This window comes from Sciurus carolinensis, chromosome 15 (genome assembly GCF_902686445.1).
Source record: "Sciurus carolinensis chromosome 15, mSciCar1.2, whole genome shotgun sequence".
In the NCBI taxonomy this organism is placed as follows: Eukaryota; Metazoa; Chordata; class Mammalia; order Rodentia; family Sciuridae; genus Sciurus; species Sciurus carolinensis.
In genome coordinates, this window is record NC_062227.1 from 2978016 (window position 1) to 2984800 (window position 6785).

Genomic DNA, 6785 nt, shown 5'->3' on the forward strand with positions numbered 1-6785 from the left:
GGGAATTCAACTCAGGGGCACATAACCACTGAACCACATCTCCAGACTTTTTGTGTGTTTTATTTAGAGACAGTGTCTCACTGAGTTACTTAAGGTCTCACTAAGTTGCTGAGGCTGACTTTGAACATGCTGTCCTCCGGTCTTAGCCTCCTGAGCCATTTGGATTACAGACATCTGCCACCATGCCTGGCTTGGTTCCCACTATTATGTATAATTATAAGGTACAAATACAGAAAGATTTTAAAAAAAGACATATGACCTCTTATAACTGAAAAAAATAGTTGATATAAATTCCTTTAAGGAAACTGACAATACCTAAGTTATAAAACTGTACATTCTTTTATCTCCCAAATGTAGTTCTAGAAATATTCTGAAATAATGCAAAAATGTAACATTGGGATATTGGCTATAGTATTGTTTCTTGTAACAGCAGTAAATTGGTGCCAATCTAAATGTTCTAAAATAGGGGACTGGGCAAATAAATATAGTAAATTGCTAATGATGGCACATTGTATGGATATCAGAACAGCATCATGTTTGAAAAAGACATTTAATCAAATAGTAAAGTGTTTGAATAGATTTAAACTTTTCATATGTGTATTTATATATTCATATATATCTATACATGTATTCATAAATATATCCATATATATCAATATGTATTTGTGATATGCTAATATATATTTCCATATTTATATTCATATATATGTACACATCTTCCAGTTTTGTATTTCAGGTTGGACCGCAATATTCTGGAGTGAAAATTCACCAGATGGAGGGTCCAGGAGGTAGAGGGTACATGGTTCCAGTTCCCTCACCAGTGGAGCCATGGGGATCTTCTTCCCACGGAGCCCTACTTTCCCATGTGGACCTGCTCCCGTCATGGGATAGAGGGCATGGAGATGTATTCTCCGTATGAAGTGGAGAGCCCTGTGATCCATGCCCCATACTGAGCAGAAAGCACTGGGAACTAATTCACATGTATATTCATATATACATTTATATATATTAATAAAGATATCCATATATATTCAGGTACACATTCATATGTATTTTCAGGTATATTCATAATATACTCATACATATTCATATACATGCATATATACTAATATGTATTCATATATAAAATATACATATTCATATGTGTATTTATATGCATGTCTTCTCCAGTTTTGTACTTTGATGGTTGAACTGGAATTTTTTGGAACAGGAAATCATCTGATGGCCTGTTCAGATGATGAGGTCCCCTGATCAGGTGGAGAAGACATGGTTCTACTTCTCTCACGAGGTAGAGGGCATGAGGATGGACTCCCTAAAAGAAACATATTCACTATCATACATATATTCATATCACATACATGTACACATTCATATTCATACCCATGTACATGTACTTACTCATGCATATTCATAATCGTGCACATGTACATGTTCATATTTGTACATATGTACACACATATGCACATATTTATATATATTCATGTACATGTACCCATTCTTATTCATGTACATTGTACATGTTCATATTCATACACACATTCATATTTATATTAATATAAAAGTACACATGCATGCATACATTTACATCAGCACTCATATCACACATATATTCATATTAACATACATATTCATACTTATGTACATATTCATATCCACATGTATTAATAATCATATATATATATTCATATATAAGAAATTCATGTCATATTCATTCACCTATTCCATATTCATCTACAGATTCATATTCAAGTACATGTACACATTCATATTCATATTCATGCATATATTCATACTCATATACATACTCATTTATAACATTCATATATGCTAATTCATATACATGTTCACATTCATTTCATATACATGTTCATATTCATGTACATATTACTATACATATTTGTATTCACATGCATATATTCATGCTCATGATCATAATATTTTCACATATATGTTGCATGTTCAATTCATATTTATGTTACTTTTCATATTTACATATGTACATATCCATACACATATTCATATACATATTCATGTACCTGTGCATGCCTTCTCCAATTCAGAACTGGGATAATCTGGAATGGAAAACCATCAGAAGGACTGTACAGAGATCAACTCCCCTGAGCAGGTGGAGTATACATGGTTTTACACACCCCACAGTGGAGGCATGGGGACCTGCTCCCCTCAAATGGTGAAGGACAGGGGACCTATTCTCCCCAGTGAGAACCTACTACCCTCACATGTAGGAGGGTGTAGCTGGGCGAGGGCATGGTGTTCCATTCCCCATATTGAGTGGAAAGTATTGGGAGATAGCTCTAAATTCATCTCTAGATTTATCTCTAGATTCATTGTATCTCTAGATTAATAGCAAGGATTTTCTCTATTCACAGGATTCTATCAATATTTTAAAATATAGAATATGTGATATTCACTCAGTTTGTTGAATGATGAATAATTGCTTAGTAAAAGACATGTTGATTTAAAAATAATATGATAAAATAAGATAGAGTGATAAGTACTAGAATAGATAAATTGATTTTTTGTAGCACTGGGGATTGAATCCAGGGCCTCACTGCTACCAGACCAAAATGAATATCAGCCCCAGTGAAGGATCTTATTCTAAAACTGCTGGAGAATGACTGTTATGAAATTGAGACAATTCGAGCACTTTCCCAGACTCCGTCTTCTGTTTCAGGTCAACGACCACAGAACTGGTGGCTCTAGCATCAGCTACAGCACGAGTCCCAGAGATAGAGCCTGTCCAGGGCCACTTTCAACACCAGCTCCTAAGCTGTGACCGGGGCAGGCTCCAGGGCCAGTATTTTAATACTCTGCCGCTGATGGCAACCATTTTATTTTATTTTAATTTAATTCTCTTTGTCTCTTTCATATTCTTTATAATTTATTATATTTTAAGATAAAATTTTTACATAAACCAAAATTTAACCTTGTAATCATTTTAAATTGTTTTAAGTTGCACTCTTCAAGGTCATCAAATACATTCACAAAGCCATAATGTCACCAGCTCTATCTTCAGCACCAACTCTGGAAAAATCTCAAGGGCATACAACAGAAGCAGTGATAGAATGAAAACCAGGCTCAGAGCCGGAGGCATTGTTATTAGATGCAGTAGTCATGAACTAGGGTCAGTCCACAACCACTACTAGCTGCAAAGCAGAAGCCAGAGTCAGCTCTGCAGAGGCAGCAGAAGAGCCTGGACAGCACAGGATCATTTTCCCCCAGGGAGCTGCAGTCAGCTCTGCTCCTGGGCATGCTTCCTAGAATGAGCTCCACACATAGAGTTCAGAATCTAGTACCAGCCATGTCAGCCCCTATGGAGCTTGAGCCAGCCTGCAATTGCACAGAAGAATCCACACCAGCAAAGGGCCCAGCCAGCTGTGGAGCTGGAGCCGGCTCTGCAATTGCACAGAAGAACCCACACCCGCAAAGGGCCCAGCCAGCTGTGGAGCTGGAGCCGGCTCTGCAATTGCACAAAGAACCCACACCCGCAAAGGGCCCAGCCAGCTGTGGAGCTGGAGCCGGCTCTGCAATTGCACAGAAGAACCCACACCCGCAAAGGGCCCAGCCAGCTGTGGAGCTGGAGCCGGCTCTGCAATTGCACAGAAGAACCCACACCTGCAAAGGGCCCAGCCAGCTGTGGAGCTGGAGCCGGCTCTGCAATTGCACAGAAGAACCCACACCAGCAAAGGGCCCAGCCAGCTGTGGAGCTGGAGCCGGCTCTGCAATTGCACAGAAGAACCCACACCAGCAAAGGGCCCAGCCAGCTGTGGAGCTGGAGCTGGCTCTGGCAAGTCACTTAAGGTCAGATTTTGAGATTTACTTGGTGCCTACAACAGTGCCAGAAGCCTTTGCCTCTCTAAGGTAGTGTGTTTTATTTTTAATTATTTCTCCTTTTCTGTTGTGTATCCTAAGCGCTCAGATCAAAGAGTGAGGAATTTAGTAACTTTAAGTAGTACCATTCAGGAGTTGTCTATTCATCATGCTGGGTAGTCATAACCACTATCTGGTGGGAGAGCATCTAATCACCACAAACTGATAAACTCTTCCCGTTAGACAGTCACACCCCACTCCACACACACCACCCTGGAAAACATTCATCTGCTCCCTGCCTCTGAATTTCCTTCCTTGGGCTATGGGTATTCTTGATCCTATTTAACAATCCCTCTATTCTTTTCCCCAGGTCTGAAATCCCCTGACATGCCAACATGTTCTATGTCATAAACCCTATCATGAGCTACTTCATCTTGAAATAGTGTCATTTACCCATAGGAAGAGAGTTGTGTTTGGGATGTCCTTCATGCCCCAGCATGAAGCAGGGTGATTTGAGATTTACAGGGGCATCTTCTCAGTGGTCCCCAGCATGGACCAGCCCCAGGGCCACATTCTCCTGGGTCTGGAACACCTGTTGGCTAAGCATATAGGACTGAAGTGTAGATCCTCTTCAGTTCACAAGCATGATGATTGGGTGTTCATGCCATTTGTGAAATTTGCCTCCCTCTAAACCTTTTAATGACATCAGCATATTATCCATCTGAAGTGGAAAAAATATAGACTGAAGTGTACCAGGGTATCCAGGCAAATCCTATGCATCTGCCGTCCCAGGGAACACTAAGCTAGTTCCACCTGACTCTCTCCTGCTGCTGGACATACACTGACTGGAAGAGAGACAGTTCTGTTCTGTGGGATGCTGGTGGCCAGAGGTATCTCTGTGGTGTGGGAACAAGAAGATACACTGACCTTGACCAAGGAGCACTGCCAAAATACTGGGGACCCTGAAAGTCCCTCTGTAAAGATCCCTCTTACCTCCCTGGTGAAGGTGACCACAGTCTGTCCATGGCATCAGAACTCATGCAGATAAGAAATCATGCAGAGTTCTTAGAGTTTAAATCTGAGGCTGCTAGATGGAGTCTAGGTCTGAACATGGAGCCCAGGACAATGGCAGCTCTCACTTCCAGTCCTCCTAAAAGCTCAGGGCAGCCACTCTGTCAACACCAGGGACATTGGTGAGGTGTTCTCTGTGGCCTTGACTGACATTTGCAGCTTTTTAGTGGAGAAGATCCACATGTGCTGTGTTAAGATTTTCCTGGTGACCAGAAGATGACTGCACATCCTTCCCTTCAAAACACTCCCATCCTGGTGCCACCTGGTGCGTCCATCCTCTGTGGCTAGGGGACTTCTGGGTCAGCTCCTCCTCCTTAGCTCCACCATGTCTGTGACCACCATACCCATCCACACAGGCTTCTGGGTGCTTCAGACGGGCTCCTCACTGCTGTCCTCCATTGAGAAGGTGGTCAGTGCTGCCCTCTCTGCATGTGACCACAGAGGAGTAGGGCAACAGTCGGACAGCATCCTGGTCACCTTCCTGCACTCACACCTGTGTGTGCACATGCAGCACCCACTGAGGAGGGTCTGAGGCCATCCATGGGGGCCTCAGAGAGGTGGGATCCCCTGTGCTGAGCCACCCTTGACTGCCCTGTGTCACTCTGCACTCCTCCAGGAAATCACCAGAGGCATTAGGGATCAGGGCTTCTATCTTTCCTCCTTCCTTCCTCCCTTCCTCCCTTCCTTCTTTCCTCCCTCCCTCCCTTCCTTCCTCCCTTCCTCCCTTCCTCCCTTCCTCCCTTCCTCCCTTCCTCCCTTCCTCCCTTCCTCCCTTCCTCCCTCCCTCCCTTCCTCCCTCCCTCCCTTCCTTCCTTCCTTCCTTCCTTCCTTCCTTCCTTCCTTCCTTCCTCCCTTCCTCCCTTCCTCCCTCCCTCCCTCCCTTCCTTCCTCCCTTCCTCCCTCCCTCCCTTCCTCCCTCCCTCCCTCCCTTCCTTCCTCCCTCCCTCCCTCCCTCCCTCCCTTCCTTCCTTCCTTTCTTCCTTCCTTCCTCCTTCCTTCCTTCCTTCCTCCTTCCCTCCCTTCCTTCCTTTGTTTTTTCTTTCCTTCTCTCTCTCTCTCTCTCTCTCTCTCTCTCTCATACCCTTTGTACAGATATTCTCTTGATTTTTTCCTCAAATTCCCCAAATCTCTGTGGAAAAGCTCTGTTTTAATGTAGCACGCCCTGGCCATCTTACTTAAAATGGTCAGCATCCCCGTCTGACATCAGCTATCGTCTTTGCTCTGCCCTATTTTTGTAAGCCTTTCCCACAGATTTACCTCATCATAGGAGACCTGAAGGCAGAGGCACCAGCAGTGCAGGTCTGAATCCGGGTTCTCCAAAACTGACCTTGCCACTGAATGTGGACGTCAGCAGTGAGTTACGGGGTGCTGTCACACAGCACTGGACAACTAGCGGGGTATCTGAACCCTGGGGTTTCCCCACCTGTTTCCCATTTTGCCCAGGCTCTCTCCCTTCACACCTGCCTACTTTCCAACCTCCTGTGTGACAAAGGTCACTGTGCCTTCCAGGCTCGGCATGGAGTCTTTCTGAAACACTGCTCCCCAAAGTAACCAAGAATGACTTCCTGTTGTCATTTTGGTTTCAGAAGAAATGCCAGTTCACTGCAGTTCTTATAACTGCACCAAGTGACCCCACCCTTATTACAGTGCGAGGCTGTATTCACTTTTTTACACCCGGGATAAAAGCTAGGAGCACATAACCACTGAGCCACATCCCCAGTCCTTTTTTGTATTTAGCTGGAGATAGGATCTCACTGAGTTGGTCCATACCCCACTAAGTTGCTGAAGCAGGCTTTGATTTCACAATCCTCCTGCCTCAGGCTCCCAAGCCACTGGGAGTACAGGCATGGGCCACCATGCCCTGTGGCTGTATACTTTTTATAGCA

The 6785-nt window shown here is 43.8% G+C and overlaps 1 non-coding gene across 1 annotated transcript; it reads left to right on the plus strand.

Moving 5' to 3' along the window:
- Window positions 1–4452: 4452 nt before the first annotated feature.
- On the plus strand, window positions 4453–4555 carry LOC124965869 (small nucleolar RNA U13). The gene has a single exon (XR_007105254.1). It is a non-coding gene; the product is annotated as a small nucleolar RNA U13 (small nucleolar RNA).
- Window positions 4556–6785: the final 2230 nt, after the last annotated feature.